Source organism: Oncorhynchus mykiss, chromosome 17 (assembly GCF_013265735.2).
Source record: "Oncorhynchus mykiss isolate Arlee chromosome 17, USDA_OmykA_1.1, whole genome shotgun sequence".
Lineage (NCBI taxonomy): Eukaryota > Metazoa > Chordata > Actinopteri > Salmoniformes > Salmonidae > Oncorhynchus > Oncorhynchus mykiss.
Window position 1 is genome coordinate 33,926,622 of NC_048581.1, and position 16,928 is coordinate 33,943,549.

Below are 16,928 nucleotides of genomic sequence, written 5' to 3' on the forward strand. Positions count from 1 at the left end.
CCCTGACCCCTGAACAGCCTTTATCATCTCCCATAGAGAGAGATGGGCTGGTTTCCATTCTGAAAAATCACTCCTTTCCTTCCGTCCTTTAAAACGAACCTCATCTCCCATAGAGAGAATGGGGCTGGGTTCAATTCTGAAAAAAATAATTCTGTTCCCTTTGAACAGTCCTCATCTTCCATAGAGAGAGACAAGCTGGAGGACATTCTAAAAAATCACTCCCTTCCTTTCTGTCCTTTTGATATTTGTATTTACTAGGTATTGAGGCTATCAATATGGTAATAGCTCCATGAAGTGAAGATTATAGGTCCTTATATGTTGGTTCCCAATGTTTCAAAATGTAATTATTAGAAATACATTTCTAAGTCTAAGTTTGAAATGAATCCAACTCCAAGTCATTCAGCTCCGTGGGCTCTCCAAGTTGCCAAAGGTAGTGGGGAAGGCTGGGAGTAATCCACCAGATTGGAACCCAGCCCTGCTCTGACTAAGCAAAAAACGTAAACAACCCCCCCTAGTCCTTTTCCTGTGGAAACTGTCCAGTTACAAACCTGTGTTCCCAGTATAAAATGGATGTTGTTGTCAACGTCAAATGTTACTGTTTTATACACCAGCAAAAAAAGAAGGAAAAAAACATGTTTTGTTAAAAAATGTATGCTGCCTTTTAAGTATAATAGTGTATATTGTGGTTAGACACTTATAATGGCCACCTGTAATGGCAGCTTTGTTGGCACTTTGTTTTGTTACTATATTATTATTTCTGTGAAATCCTATGTGGGTTAATGTCCTGTATATAATGTAAGAGGATTGAAGGGGTGTGTTGGTGTGTGTTCGCAGTGTGTGCCGGGAGGCAGTGTGTTACTGATTTTTAGGGGAAAGGGTGGGATGCTGAGAGAGGAATTGCTGTGAAATTTGCAGAGGAACCCCTCTTGCTATGAAGAGACGTATTTTGTTCTCTTTTTTTATTGAGAAAAGTGACTTACTCAAGTTTTTTGATACACTACTTTCTAGCTAGTATACTTGCCTTTTTGATTTAGAAGCACATTGTACGGAAACAGAATTGGGACAATCAGTAACCAAGAAACTTGGCACTGTATAACGAGAGACATTCATCAGAGAGTGGAATGTATCCTTAGGCGAGTTCAATGCAATGACTTTACTTGTGAATTTGTGACGCGGGCCCTAGGTGCATGCGAGAATTTCTGGACACAAACATGTATAGGAGAGAGAAAGGGAGGGCAAAGAAAGAAGGAAACCAATGTATTGTTCCCAGTGCCCTGCTCTAACACACCTGATTAGCCTACTCTCTGCAAAGGGCTCAGCAGTGCAGTTTTCAGTAATACCCTTCCCACACTACTACTGAGAAGACCCAAGCCAAGCTGTACTGCACTGGCCTGGTTAAGCATCCACGATAGTTGTTGGAACTGTGTTCAAAATGACCATGTGGGAAAAAAACAGTTAAACACAGTACAGTTTGGCTTGGTACAGTAGTGTGAAAAGGGTCGAAGAATTCCCCGGTTGTTAAACTATTTACCAGTGACATTGGTGTTCTTTTTTCTAACTTTATCCATTCTGAAAGACAAGAATCCCTTTTTATAAAACTAGCGTGCCGTATTCAACAATGAACTAATTGCTGTCCACTGTTCTCTGTTTTTATACTTTCTTTAAAGATAGACCCACTCATAATGTTGAGTCAAAAAGGGCCACAGGCTTAATTGGTTTTTAGGGAATTGCCAGGATTTTAATGTCAGCAATGTTGTTGTATTGTGTGTTGTTTTTTCATGAGGTGTATTTTCTCATAGACCTATGAGGGAAATAACGTCCTGTGCCTCTTCAGTCGAGGCTATGCAGGACACCTGGAAGTCAAAGCTTCCTTCCTTTGTTATTTCGCCTCTCTCCGTCTTTTTACCTTGTATCTTTGTGACTTGACACGAAAATGCATTTCATTTGGATGAAAGTGTGTTTTGGAGATTGTAAGTGTGTGTCTGTGTGTGCATGCGCTCAGAAGGGGTACTGTGTAACCCCATTTGTCAATATCAACCATTTGAAAACTATGGCTTCTCTTGCGATTAGATACTACATGGATAGTATTACATTTGATGTATTTGTTGTTCATCTTCACCGTGGTAGCTGAGTATTAACAACAGTGTATGTTACCGTATGTTTGACCCTTTCTTCGTGCATTGCTGACGGTCAAGGTGTTTCGTGTTTTTGCCTCTGAAAGGGGGAAGGTCTTCGGTCAATGTCACTCATTTGACTATACAGTGTTCCACTATTTCATGATACAAATGGACACCATATACACAACAGTATTTGACCACCCCTTCAAATTAGTGGATTCGGCTATTTCTGCCACACCCGTTGCTGACGTGTATAAAACCGAGCACACAGCTCAGCAATCGCCCTAGTCAAACATTGGCAGTAGAATGGCCTTACTGAAGAGCTCAGTGACTTTCAACGTGGCACCGTCATAGGATGCCACCTTTCCAACAAGTCTTTTCCTTGCATTTCTGCCCTGCTAGAGCTGCCCCGGTCAACTGCATATTGATGCCAATGATTTTGGAATGAGACATTCGACGAGCAGGTGACCACATACTTTTGGTCATGTAGTGTATCTATACATAACTGAAACACAAATATGTTCCACTACTTCATAATACATATTTACAGTTGAAGTCAGAAGTGTCCATACACTTAGGTTTGAGTCATTAAAACTCGTTTTTTCAACCACTCCACAAATGTCTTGTGAACAAACTATAGTTTTGGCAAGTCGGTTAGGACATCTACTTTGTGCATGACACAAGTCATTTTTCCAACAATTGTTTACAGATTATTTCACTTATAATTCACTGTATCACAATTCCAGTGGGTCAGAAGTTTACATACACTAAGTTAACTGTGCCTTTAAACAGCTTGGAAGATTCCAGAGAATTATGTCATGGCTTTAGAAGCTTCTGATAGGCTAATTGACATAATTTGAGTCCATTGGAGGTGTACCTGTGGATGTATTTCAAGGTTTACCTTCAAACTCTGTGCCTCTTTGCTTGACGTCATGGGAAAATCAAAAGAAATCAGCTAAGACCTCAGAAAACAAATTGTAGACCTCCACAAGTCTGGTTCATCCTTGGGAGCAGTTTCCAAGGTACCACGTTCATCTGTACAAACTATAGTACGCTAGTATAAACACCATGCGACCACGCAGCCGTCATACCGCTCAGGAAGGAGACACGTTCTGTCTCCTAGAGATGAACGTACTTTGGTGCGAAAAGTGCAAATCAATTGCAGAACAACAGGAAAGGACCTTGTAAAGATGCTGGAGGAAACAGGTACAAAAGTATCTATATCTACAGTAAAAAAAAAAAAGTCCTATATCGACAAGGAAGCCACTGCTCCAAAACTGCCATAAAAAAATCCAGACTACAGTTTGCAACTGCACATGGGGACAAAGATTGTACTTTTTGGAGAAATGTCCTGTGGTCTGATGAAACAACAATATAATTGTTTGACCATAATGACCATTGTTATGTTTGGAGAAAAAAGGGGGAGACTTGCAAGCCAAAGAACACCATCCCAACCGTGAAGCACAGGGGTGGCAGCATCATGTTGTAGGGGCGCTTTGCTGCAGGGGAGACTGGTGCACTTCACAAAATAGATGGCACATTGAGGAAGGTAAATTATGTGGATATATTGAAGCAACATCTCAAGTTATCAGTCTGGAAGTTAAAGCTTGGTCACAAATGGGACTTCCAAATGGACAATGACCCCAAGCATACTTCCAAAGTCGTGGCAAAATGGCTTAAGGACAACAAAGTCAACGTATTGGAGTGGCCATCACAAAGCCCCGACATCAAATCCTATAGAAATTTTGTGGGCAGATCTGAAAAAGCGTGTGCGAGCAAGGAGGCCTACAAACTTGACTCAGTTGCACCAGCTCTGCCAGGAGGAATGGGTCAGAATTCACTCAACTTATTGTGGGAAGATTGTGGAAGGCTACCCAAAACGTTTGACCCAAGTTAAACAATTTAAAGTCAATGCTACCAAATACTAATTGTTTGTGTAAACTTCTGACCCACTGGGACTGTGATGAAAGAATAAAAGATTAAGTAAATAATTCTCTCCTATTATTCTGACATTTCACATTCTTAAAATAAAGTGGTGATCTTAACTGACCTAAGACAGGGAATTTTTACTAGGATTAAATGTTAGGAATTGTGAAAAACTGAGCTTAAATGTATTTGGCTAAGGTGTATGTAAACTTCCGACTTCAACTGTATATTATAGCACTACTTTTGGGAAGTCAAGCGGCACCAAGTAATACCAAGAAAAACTGGACAGTCAAATAACTCCAACATTGAGCTTTTACAGCTCTTTTAAGTATAGTTCAAGTTTGCTGATGGTTTTGCACAAACATTATTTTAAATGATGTGACAGACAGTGTTCTTTCTTTTTTAAATTAACCACTAAAGAATACAAGGTAGAAGCTCTTGTTTTTATGATGTCGGTATGTCTTTTTTTTTGTCATATCAGTTTTAGTTTATTGTAATATTTTTTGTTTTATTTCCATCTTACTCTTTATTAAGTTTTTGTATGGCCATTTTATGATTCTAACCCTTTTTAAGAAAAGAGTTGAGCTCTTTTGTATAAAAAAAATGATGTTTGGAAATTGGGTTTTGAAGTGTTGTAAGTGAAAACAGACTATTAAAGGAGTGTTGAGAGAATTTGCATTGTTTTATTACTGTTTCATTTTGTTTCATTTTGGAAAGATACTCATGTTGTCATAATACCGTGTACCTATTAACCATACTTTGCATACAGAACACACACACACACAGAATATGAGCTCATACCTGAGTCTGGACAGTTTTACATGGTGTTGGATTCCCCTTACCAACAGCAGATGGCAGAGTCATTGTACACATCTGAATCATGATCTGAATCTTTCAATTTAAATGTTAATAAAGTCAGATATTCCACACACCAGAGCTTAATTTCATGTTTGGATTTAATATGAATTAAATCCAATCCAACTTTGGTTGTCAAATAGGAAGCTTTCACCCTCCCTCTCTGCCATCTGTGCCACTAAGAGGCATGGTCATCTCCTCATAAGCACAATCAACAATAGCGGACTTGAGCAAGCGTCCAGCCCCACATTCCGTGTCGGATACAGATTCCAAAGAAGGTGATGGCCGGGATTCAATTTGATCACGCATTGCAGAGCGCTGTCAACAATGCGGCTCTTAAAGGCATCTATTTGAACCCAGGTCTGCTGACGATATAAATACTGTATGGTTCAAATGTTTTGCAGATACGAGCAAGTCTCCAAGATGAACACAAATGGTTTCTAGCAAATAATTTGGTTTTAAATCAAACAAAGTCCCATATCATGCTGTTTGGGACACGAAAAAGAATTAACTTCACAGCTGGCAATTTTTTCATTCATGCAAGAGATGGAACAATTCTTTAAAGTGTTGATTTTTAAAAATATATTTGGATTTGTTTGATTAATCCTTTGGAAAGCATATTGATAATCTAAGAAAAACAATTAATAACCTTGGGTTACTGTACAGATCAAATAACTGTTTACTGTATTTTACTGTATCCATTAAAAATACATTAACCCAACTGCTGCTTCCTTTCCTAGACTATGGTATCATCATCTGCACGGTAAAAAAAAAAAGCCAAATATGTTTTTAAAAATCAACACTTTCAAGAATTGTTCCATCTCTTTCATGAATGAAAAAAATTGGCTTAATCAAAATGATTCTGTGGGTTGAGGGCAAAAGGACAAGAATGTAAGATAATGTGTTTAAGTGGGTTTACTAAACAAAATGTATGTTTGCTAAAAAAAAACACTCAAAACCACATTCATCATCATCATATTTCACAGCATGTATTACAGGTTGATTTTCACAATTGTCTCTTTCAATACCTGTGTTTTTGCATATACATTGATTTATACTACCAGTCAAAAGTTTGGACACACCTACTCATTCAAGGGTTTTTCTTTATTTTAACTATTTTCTACATTGTAGAATAATAGTGAAGACATCAAAACTATTAAATAACACATATGGAATCATGTAGTAACCAAAAAAGTGGTCAATAATTTTAGATTCTTCAAAGTAGCCACCCTTTGCCTTGATGTCAGACAGCTTTGCACACACTTGGCATTCTCTCAACCAGCTTCATGAGGTAGTCACCTGGAATGCATTTCAATGAACAAGTGTGCCTTGATAGAAGTTCATTTGTGGAATTTATTTCCTTCTTAATGCGTTGGAGCCTATCAGTTGTGTTGTGAAAAGGTAGGGGTGGTATACAGAAGATGGGCCTATTTGGTAAAAGACCAATTCCATATTATGGCAAGAACAGCTCAAATAAGCAAATAGAAATAATAGTCCATCCTTACTTTAAGACATGAAGGTCAGTCAATGTGGAACATTTCAAGACCTTTGAAAGTTTCTTCAAGTGCAATTGCAAAAACCATCAAGCGCTATGATGAAACTGGCTCTCATGAGGACCTCCACAGGAGAGGAAGAACCAGAGTTACCTCTGCTGCAGTTCACAGCCTCAGAAATTGCAGCCCAAATAAATGCTTCACAGAGTTCAAGTAACAGACACATCTGAACATCAACTGTTCAGAGGAGACTGCACGAATCAGTCCTTCGTGGTCGAATTGTTGCAAAGAAACCACTACTAAAGGACAACAATAAGAATAATAGCCTTGCTTGGGCCAAGAAACATGAGCAATGGACATTAGACCAGAGGAAATATGTCCTTTGGTCTGATGAGTCCAAATTTGAGATTTTTGGTTCCAACTGTGTCTTTGTGAGACGCAGAGTAGGTGAACGGATGATCTCCGCGTGTGTGGTTCCCACTGTGAAGCATGGAGGAGGAGGTGTGATGGTGTGGGAGTGCTTTGCTGGTGACACTGTCAGTGATTTATTTAGAATTCAAGGCACCAGCATGGCTACCACAGCATTCTGCAGCGGTACGCCATCCCATCTGGTTTGCGCTTAGTGGGACTATCATTTGTTTTTCAACAGGACAATGACCCAACACAGCTCCAGGCTGTGTAAGGGCTATTTGACCAAGGAGAGTGATGGAGTGCTGCATCAGATGACCTGGCCTCCACAATCACCCGACCTCAACTCAATTGAGATGGTTTGGGATAAGTTGGACCGCAGAGTGAAGGAAAAGCAGCAGACAAGTGCTCAGCATATGTGGGAAGTTCTTCAAGACTGTTGGAAAAGCATTCCAGGTGAAACTGGTTGAGAGAATGCCAAGAGTGTGCAAAGCTGTCATCAAGGCAATCGGTGACTACTTTGAAGAATCTATAATATGAAAGATGTTTCCACTTCCCAATAACGGCACTTACAGTTGACTCTAAGAGGGAGTCACAGCTCTTCAGTAAGGCCATTCTACTGCCAATATTTGGAGAATGCATGGCCATGTGCTCAATTTTATACACCTGTCAAAATTCTGTCGTTCTGCCCCTGAGCAAGGCAGTTAACCCACTGTTTCCCAGGCGCTGACGATGTGGATGTCGATTAAGGCACCCCCCGCACCTCTCTAATTCTGAGGGGTTGAGTTAAATGCGGAAGACACATTTCAGTTGAATGCATTGTTGTACAACTGGCTAGGTATCCCTCTTTCCCTTTCCTTCTGAGCGTGGCTTTCGAACCAGTATCAATGATTCATTGCCATGACTCACCATTGCCAGAATGGTTGGAAAATGTCAGCTTGAAGAGCTATTATATCAGACCAGCTGTTTATAAAAGTATCTTTAGCCTTGGTGCTTCACATCGAGGAGACAAAGGGGAGAGGGTGGTTAGCGACTCAGCAGGGCTTTTCATTCAATCTCCGTAACTGGTTGTCTAGGATGTTCAAAACAACATTTGTCTTGTGCTGGAAAACACCGGAAGAACATTGCTTTTAATTCACTGCGTTTGATAGAATGGGGACATACTAACTTATCCTAATCCTAACTTTAAATGTGTGTGTAAATTGTACTTTCAAAAAGAGAGTTCTGAGAAATTATATGAAATGAAATGCGTGAATCTCAAGTCAGCATGTGTCCATTAAAGGCCTTCAGTGTATCTGAGCAAGAAGAGTTATGTGAGCATCAATGCATTATTTTTATTTGATATTGCAAACAAATAGGCCTACCTATATTCACATAAAGTAAATCAACCATTTAGCCACAGTTAGGCGGGAACGTTGTGGGAAAGTGTAAGTGAGAGGAACCAGACACTAAATGCTGAGCCTATGTCTGGTCCAGAGCAAGACTTCATGGCATGCATGTGTGACCTAGGCCCAGTGTCTGTTCTGGCTTGTATGTCTCCCTGGACGAACCCCCAGGGATGAAAACATTACTGGTTGATTACTTTTTTCAAATCCAATGTATTTTCCACGTTAATTCCACGTCACAAATTACAACTTTGATTCAACCAGTGTGTGCCCAGCCTTCAAGAATCGTTCATCCTCGTTGTCAGCAACATCCTCTCCCTGTTGATCCTCTATAGCCTCCTCCCCTGGACTTCTTCCTTTTTGCAGGTCTATCTGCCTCAGGTCTCACAGGTGTTGTGTTGTTAGTAGTAGCTCAGGACAGACGTGACCGAACAATTCAAAAATGGGAATCTGCTGTTTCATTTGGTGGTGTGGTTACTAAATTGGTTGACAATCAAATAGCTCCATTTAAGATAATGAGGACTGTATTTGCATATAGATGGTGGAAAGGCTGCTGCAGGTGCTGGCTGGTGAGTGATGTGTTGCTTGTTGAGGTTGGGGTGATTGTCACAGGAGAACCAGGTTCGATCAGGTCGTCTGTGATATTTCTGTCTGGAAATATAACCTTTAAGGTCCAATCATTTGAAAAATGTAGTAAGGTTGAACAGTGTGTAATCCACGGCACATTTTAGAAGGTGCGTGTTCGAGCTGCTTGTCCACAGTAGCTATCCACTGATGGCGATAGGGGGCGATGAAAAAACAGAATCCATTAATTTTCATCCGAGGGAAGGGAAGAGGGCGGGGGACCATTGGGCAATGCGAGCACGGGCGAGGGAACGTGAAAATGGCGGGATTCTCTGCAATATCGAGCCGTGATTGACTAACCGACCTTACTGGTTTGGGTGTTGATTTTTTACCTTTATCTAACTAAGTCAGATAAGAACGGCCTAGTAACAGTGGTTTAACTGCCTTGTTGGCTCAGGGATTCGATCTAGCAACCATTTCGGTTACTAGCCCAACGCTCAAACCACTAGGTTAACTGCCACCCCAAACAAATTTATTGGCTGGTTGATACCTAGCATGCTCTCGGTTTGCTAGCAACCACATGTTGAGCCACTCCTGGCGAAGCTAGTGTGGTTTGACAAATTCTCGCTGAGTGTGAATCCCATCTGTCAGAGCTATGTAGCTATATCACAATGGGACACCAGACTATCACGTCTCCAGGCTGCGTTTCAAATTTAAAAAAAATACACTCTCATCCACCTACCCTCGCCAAACAATCGTAAGCACCTCAGCCCTTGTTTTTTTTATTGAGTTTGTGAGTGTACAATTATGTTCACTTTGGGCCTGAAACGCCACATAAATTCAATTCGCGATGATTGTACATCCGCTAAGAAAAGTCCACCGAAACTTAAAACCTCAATGTCAATATGGATAAGTCAACATACAAGTGTAAGTAAAAACGAATGTAAAAAGGTTAGAAATTGTGCTACTAATGCACAAACACTTCTTGTAAAAGTAATTATGTTTTTGTTTGGTTGACTTTTAGAAATTGTAGAAATAAAACATTTAAATTCTTCAGAAGTTCCAGCTAGGCAGGCTAATGTTAGTTAGCTAATTCATTTGCAAGATATCATACAGTAGTCGTATATTAATAATTATATAGTTAATATAAGTAGACATGCAATCATAATTGACTGTAGAGCATATAAAGCACCCACAAACTACCGGTGGCTGAAATCAACGTCATCGCGGATTGAATGAGTGACGAATTTCCAGGCAAGGGCGATCCATTTAAAAATCATTCCTTCCTCCCTCGCCCTGCAATCACTTAATTTGAGGGCTGAGGGGATAGGGTGTGTCTTTTATGTGTTTGGAATGAAGCCTGGGTATGTGGGGTCTGAATTACGTTTATGCCTTGTTCATGACAACTTGAATTTGCTTGCGTTTTTTGCGTAGAGCTTCCTATTGGTCATATATTGATCATATCAAAGTGGGAAACTCTGACCTCATCTTTCCACAACGAGTTTACAAGTCTCAAATGTCCGAGTTCCAAGTTGTCTTGAACGCGGTACTAATGTTGTTCGTCGATGTGTGGTTTACCCCGCAACTCTTTTGCCGCGTTCAAATGAGTTTCGGTGTTCCTAATTGTCTTCGTATCATATGAATAAATGCAATTCACAATGATTTACTAGAAACTATTGATCTCTTTCCTTCTTGAGGACCGTTTGTTTAATACATTTCCTTTAAATGATTTTTTATTATTAGCTAGTCGTGGCTAATGTTAGCTAAATATTTTAGTGATGTTCAAGGAAATCTGAACAATGGATTAGTTTCTCCCATAGGCTACTTTCAGGGTAACGAACCATCTAACATTAAACTGTGAAATATTGATTTTTTTTTTACCATATTCGAACATCTGGATTTTTGTTCTTTTTTTGTTTGGTTAGAACTATTTAATGATATATATTTTTTGTATAACTAGGTTATTAATCAAATCAACACATTTCATGTATTTGCTATGTAGACCAGTTGAAGGCAAGTATCAATTCAAATGAATAAAATTAATGGGGGATTTATTTATCTATATGACCAATGATGTATCTATGGGAATGATGTATTTGGATTTGTTAACTCATATACACAGCCTCTGTGCAGCCACGCCCGAAAAATCCAATACATGACGACGTCATTCAAAAATATTCGCTGTGGATGCTGGGAGATCAATATCCATGGAAGACATTTTGGATTTAAAATAAGCTCCGTTGGCAACACATTTATCATTGCGGTCGCCCTGATATTTATTTAGAATGTACCGTCAAAGAGTTTGTTTGTCAGTTGTGCGCAATGAAATGGCGTCGTTCTTGTAAAAAAAAATCAAGCATTTTCCCGAACCAAATCGCCGTGCTCCTCTGCGAATTCTGTTGGGATAGGTTTCTTGCTGTTGCATGTACATCGAGAAGGCTCCTATAGTTCCTTGCTGTCCTACGAGGAATTAACCAATTTAGGTATGTAACCACATACATATAACAGCATCTGTGTTTTTGTCTTGGCTCACAGAATTCAACACTTTGCATAAGAAAGACACATCAGAGAGGCAGTGTGTTTGTTCTTGCCTTATTGACTACACAGCCTAACTACAGACAGTAAGTAGCCTATTGATAACAGTTCTTGTAAAGGCTTATTTTATTTATACTGAAAAAAATATATAAACCTAACATTGAACAATTTCACTGAGTTACAGTTCATATATGGAAATCAGTCAATTGAAATAAATACATTAGGCCCTAATCTATGGATTTCACATGACTGGGCAGGGGCGCATCCCATTGATTGATGCACGAACGCCCCCGCAGTCTTCATGCTATTGTCTATAGATACACGGGAGGGCGTGGCTTAACGTGACCACGCCCCCGAGTGTGATACAGCCGTAGGCTACTCCTGTTACTCCCATTTAATTAACCTAGGTTTGGCGGCATCCTAAACAAACTGCTGACGCTTTTTGTCGTTTCAATAAACGTTTTCAGCAGCCTCAAGTGTCGTTCGTTATTATTAACATACTTGTCGATCACAACAAATGATTTGCATGATACTTATTCTGCCACTAATTTGTTAGCTGACATGCTAAGACTAACAGTAAAGCTATCGCAGTATACTTAAGTCACTGTTTGTTTACCCATAGCTGGAGAGGCAACCCTATCAAATGGCCCAATGTAGACAATTGTGATATCCACACCTACTTGGTGGAATCTCCAGTTTTGCATATACCGGTGTCCTAGCTAACTAGCTACCATTGTCACCCCCGCCTCTTCTTTGGGGTTTATCGGCAGTTGGCATTCCACGTTATGGTGCATTACCGCCACCTACTGTACTGGAGCGCCCCCGCTTTGCGCCTGTGTACCGGAGTCCTAGCATAAAAATTAACCAATAGAAGTGTAAAGGGGGCCGCAATTGCACCCATCTAGTGCGACCAGGAGTTTAATTTTGGGAGAACTGTGCGACTATGAAAACAAATCTCCCAGATAATAATTATTGTAATGATAAGGCTTCGCTGTACCGTTGTTTTCAAGTGCCCTAGAGCAGCGTTTCCCAAACTCAGTCCTGGGGACCCCAAGGTGTTTACGTTTATTTTTTTGCCCAGGCACTACACAGCTGATTCAAATAACTAATTCTTGATGAGGAGTTCATTATTTGAATCAGCTGTTTAGTGCTAGGGCGTAAAACAAAAGGTAAACCCATGGAGTACCGAGGACTGAGTTTGGGGAAACACTGCCCTAGAGAGACGAGGGAGTGCAGACTCATTAGCGTCATGGTTTCACCATTACTGCAGCGAAAAAGGCTTGCTTGTAGCCCAACTAGGTCTTTCTTGTAGTATATCGACGGTAGCGATCGACATGGCCAATTAATCAGGGCCGATTTCAAGTTTTCATAACAATCGGTAATTGGCCTTTTTGGGAGCCGATTACATTGCAATCCACAAGGAAACTGCGTGGCAGGCTGATCACCTGTTAACGCGAGTGCAGCATCAAAAGGACCTTGTGGCTGCACGGAGCCAAGGTAAGTTGCTAGCTAGCATTAAACGTATCTTATAAAAAACAATCAATCTTTACATAATCACTAGTTAACTACACATGGTTGATGATATTACTAGGTTAACTAGCTTGTCCTGCGATACATATAATCAATGCAGTGCCTGTTAATTTATTGAATCACAGACTAATTCAATTTTGCCAAAAGGGTGCTTTTTTTTCGGGCAATGCAATCTTTGCACAAATGTACCTAACCATAAACATTAAGGCCTTCCTTAAAATCAATACACAGAAGTATATATATATTTAAACCTGCATATTTAGTTAAAATAAATTCATGTTAGCAGGCAATTTTAACTAGGGAAATTGTGTCACTTCACTTGTGTTCAGTGCAAGCAGAGTCAGGGTATATGCAACAGTTTGGGCCACCTGGCTTGTTGTGAACTGTGAACTAATTTGCCAGAATTTTACATAATTATGACATAACATTGAAGGTTGTGCAATGTAACAGCAATATTTAAACTTAGGGTTGACACCCTTCCGATAAAATACAGAACGGTTCCGTATTTTACTGAAATAATAAATGTTTTGTTGTCTAAATTATAGTTTCCGGATTTGACCATATTAATCACCAAAGGCTTGTATTTCTGTGTTTATCATAATTAAGTCTATGATTTGATAGAGCAGTCTGACTGAGCGGTGGTAGGCAGCAGCAGGCTCGTAAGCATTCATTTAAACTGCGTTTGCCAGCAGCTCTTAGCAATGCTTGAATCACAGCGCTGTTTGACTTCAAGCCTATCAACTCCCTAGATTAGGCTGGCAATACTAAAGTGCCTATAAGAACATCCAACAGTCAAAGGTATATGAAATACAAATGGTATAGAGAGAAATAGTCGACGCGTCATAATTCCTATAATAACTACAACCTAAAACGTCTTAACTGGGAATATTGAAGACCTGGGAATATTGAACCACCAGCTTTAATATGTTCTCATGTTCTGAGCAAGGAACATAAACATCAGCTTTTTTACATGGCACATATTGCACTTTTACTTTCTTCTCCAAAACAGTTTTTGCGTTATTTAAACCAAATGAGCATGTTTCATTATTTATTTGAAACTAAATAGATTTCATTTATGTATTATATTAAGTTAAAATAAAAGTGTTCATTGCGATTAATCAGTATCGGCTTTTTTTGTTGCTCCAATATCGGTATTGGCGTTGAAAAATCGTAGTCGGTCAAACTCTAATCGACGGGACCACATTTTCCATTAATAAACCATATTGTGAGATGTTCTAAAACTACTCGCTTGTCGACGATGATAACCATTTGTCTTTCTTAAGTCATGTTACCTCATTGGCTAACAACCTTACCAGTATATCCAAACATTTGGGGGCGCAAAGAAATGAAAAGGGATAGCTTCTTTAGCATATCAATGCTCATTGCAATGAATGAATGACAGATCTCTTGCGTGTCCTCATCAGAAACCTGCCGGTTTCTTTTCAATGTAATATATCTCAATAGGAAAATAGTGCTTTAACACAATGTAGAAACCTAATATTCCACAAATGACTTTGTACTTTCAATGACAGGTATTCTTACCAAGCTTTTATAATAAAGTCATGTATTTACAGAGTTCTATATTAGTTTCTAGGGCTCAACGTGTGCTTCAAAAAGCAGAGATGCTTGTCCAGTCCACTTGGCTGTTTATTTACTAGAGTGGAGAAGTAAGGTGACCTTTGGACTGCAGACATCTCATAACAACGGCAGTCCGATATGTAACTGGATCTGAAAGAGAGATAAAAGGAAGAAATTCAAGTGCACACACCCAGAAGACATACAGTACTGTATGAAAGCTTTTGTTCCTCTAATTATTTTCATAGTAGTTTGCAGTGAAGTTTCCTTTCAACGTGCTCTGTTAAATAAATGTATGCCCTGGTGGTGAAACCTCGAAGCAGGCTGACACAAACGGTAATAGGCCTATAATTGACCCTCGTGATACCGACTTCTGAAATCACGTTGGGCTGTTGTCTCCTTTGTCAGTCAAAAATGTACATACAAAGAGGCCTACAAAATACTATTTTATTTATTTAATCCTTATTTAACTAGGCAAGTCAGTTAAGAACAAACCTGGACAACGCTGGGCCAATTGTACACCGCCCTATGGGACTCCCAATCACGGCCGGATGTGATTCAGCCTGGATTCGAACCATCTCAAGCACTGAGATGCAGTGCCTTAGACCACTGCGCCACTCGGGAGCCCCTCTGTCGTTCTGCCCTTGAGCAAGGCAGTTAACCCACTATTCCCCGGGCGCAGACGACTTACATGACGAATAAGGCAGCCCCCGCACCTCTCTATTCAGAGGGGTTGAGTTAAATGTGGAAGACACATTTCAGTTGTACAAATGACGAGGTATCCCTCTTTCCCGTTCCTTCTGCCTCACTGAAAGAGGCAGCGTGGCATTTGAACCAGCATCAATGATTCATTGCCATGACTCACCATTGCCAGAATGGTTGGAAAATGTCAGCTTGAAGAGCCATTATATCAGACCAGCTGTTTATAAAAGTATATTTAGCCTTGGTGCTCCACATCGAGGAGACAAAGGGTAGAGGGTGGATAGCGACTCAGCAGGGCTTTTCATTCAATCTCCGTAACTGGTTGTCTAGGATGTTCAAAACAACATTTGTCTTGTTCTGAAAAACACCGGAAGAACATTGCTTTTGACTTACTGGGTTTGATAGAATGGAGATCTACGGGCCCTATCCTAACTTTAAATATGCGTGTGTAAATTGGACTTTCAAAAGGAGAGTTCTGAGAAATTTGAAGTTATATGCGTGGATCTCAAGTCAGCATGTGTCCATTATAGTCTAGAGGTCGACCGATTTATGATTTTTCAACACCGATACCGATTATTGGAGGACCAAAAAAGCATGAGAACATGCTTCTGCCTACCACTGCTCAGTCAGATACTTAGGTACTTGTATGCTCAGTCAGATTATATGCAACGCAGGACACGCTAGATAATATCAACCATGTGTAGTTAACTAGTGATTATGATTGATTGTTTTTTATAAGATAAGTTTAATGCTAGCTAGCAACTTACCTTGGCTTACTGCATTTGCGTAACAGGCAGTCTCCTTGTGAAGTGCAACGAGAGAGAGGCAGGTCGTTATTGTGTTGGACTTGTTAACTGTAAGGTTGCAAGACTATATCCCCGAGCTGACAAGGTGAAAATCTGTCGTTCTGCCCCTGAACAAGGCAGTTAACCCACCATTCCTAGGCCGTCATTGAAAATAAGAATGTGTTCTTAACTGACTTGCCTAGATAAATAAAGGTATAAAAAAAATTGACTAATCGGCACCCAAAAATACCGATTTACGATTGTTATGAAAACTTGAAATCGGCCCTAATTAATCGGCCATTCCGATTAATCGGTCAACCTCTAGTCTAAAGGCCTTCGGTATATCTAAGCAAGAAGAGTTCTGTGAGCATCAATGCATTATTTTCACTTGATATTGTGTACAAATAGGCCTACCTATATTCACATACAGTAAATCAACCATTTTGCCACAGTTAGATGGAAAGTGTAGTCTTACTAATAAATGTCTGGTCCAGAGCAAGACTTCATAGCATGCATGTGTGACCTAGGCCTGTAAGCATGTGGTAGTTTTAGCACCACTGTTGGGTAGCTTGTTATAGAATGTGCACTTTGCACGGTAGGCCGTCATTGTAAATAAAAATGTGTTCTTAACTGACTTGCCTAGTTAAATAAATAAAAATACACATACATTTCAACTTGTGAGAGGTTATGTTATTGATTGTTGACGTTGAATGAGTTAATGGATATATTAAAGGTTGCAGATGCATTTGTTCAAAACACAAACTGTCAATCTTAGTTACTTTCTGTAAAATGTCTACTTGTAAATGTCAATACATCCTTAATAGAAGTAGTGAAGAGCAAAGTCGGATTCTTCAGAAGATAAAGTGGCTTAGCTGATCCACCTTCAGTATAAACAGCAGTGTCTTCCTGTTTCGCTATACTCAAATCAAATTTTATTCGTCACATACACATGGTTAGCAGATGTAATTGCGAGTGTAGGAAAATGCTTGTGCTTTTCGTTCCGACAGTGCAGCAATATCTAAAATGTAATCTAACAACTCCACAACAACTACC

General features: G+C 39.8%; 1 protein-coding gene across 2 annotated transcripts in view; it reads left to right on the top strand.

Annotated features, from left to right (window-relative positions):
• Positions 1-10,912: 10,912 nt before the first annotated feature.
• The window catches only part of LOC110493767 (kinesin light chain 1), a 32,567-nt gene continuing 26,551 nt past the window's right edge, over positions 10,913-16,928 (top strand). For both annotated transcript variants that reach the window (XM_021568235.2, XM_021568237.2), the window contains exon 1: positions 10,913-11,231. The gene's annotated coding sequence lies outside the window, so the exon portion shown is untranslated. The remainder of the gene's footprint in view (positions 11,232-16,928) is intronic.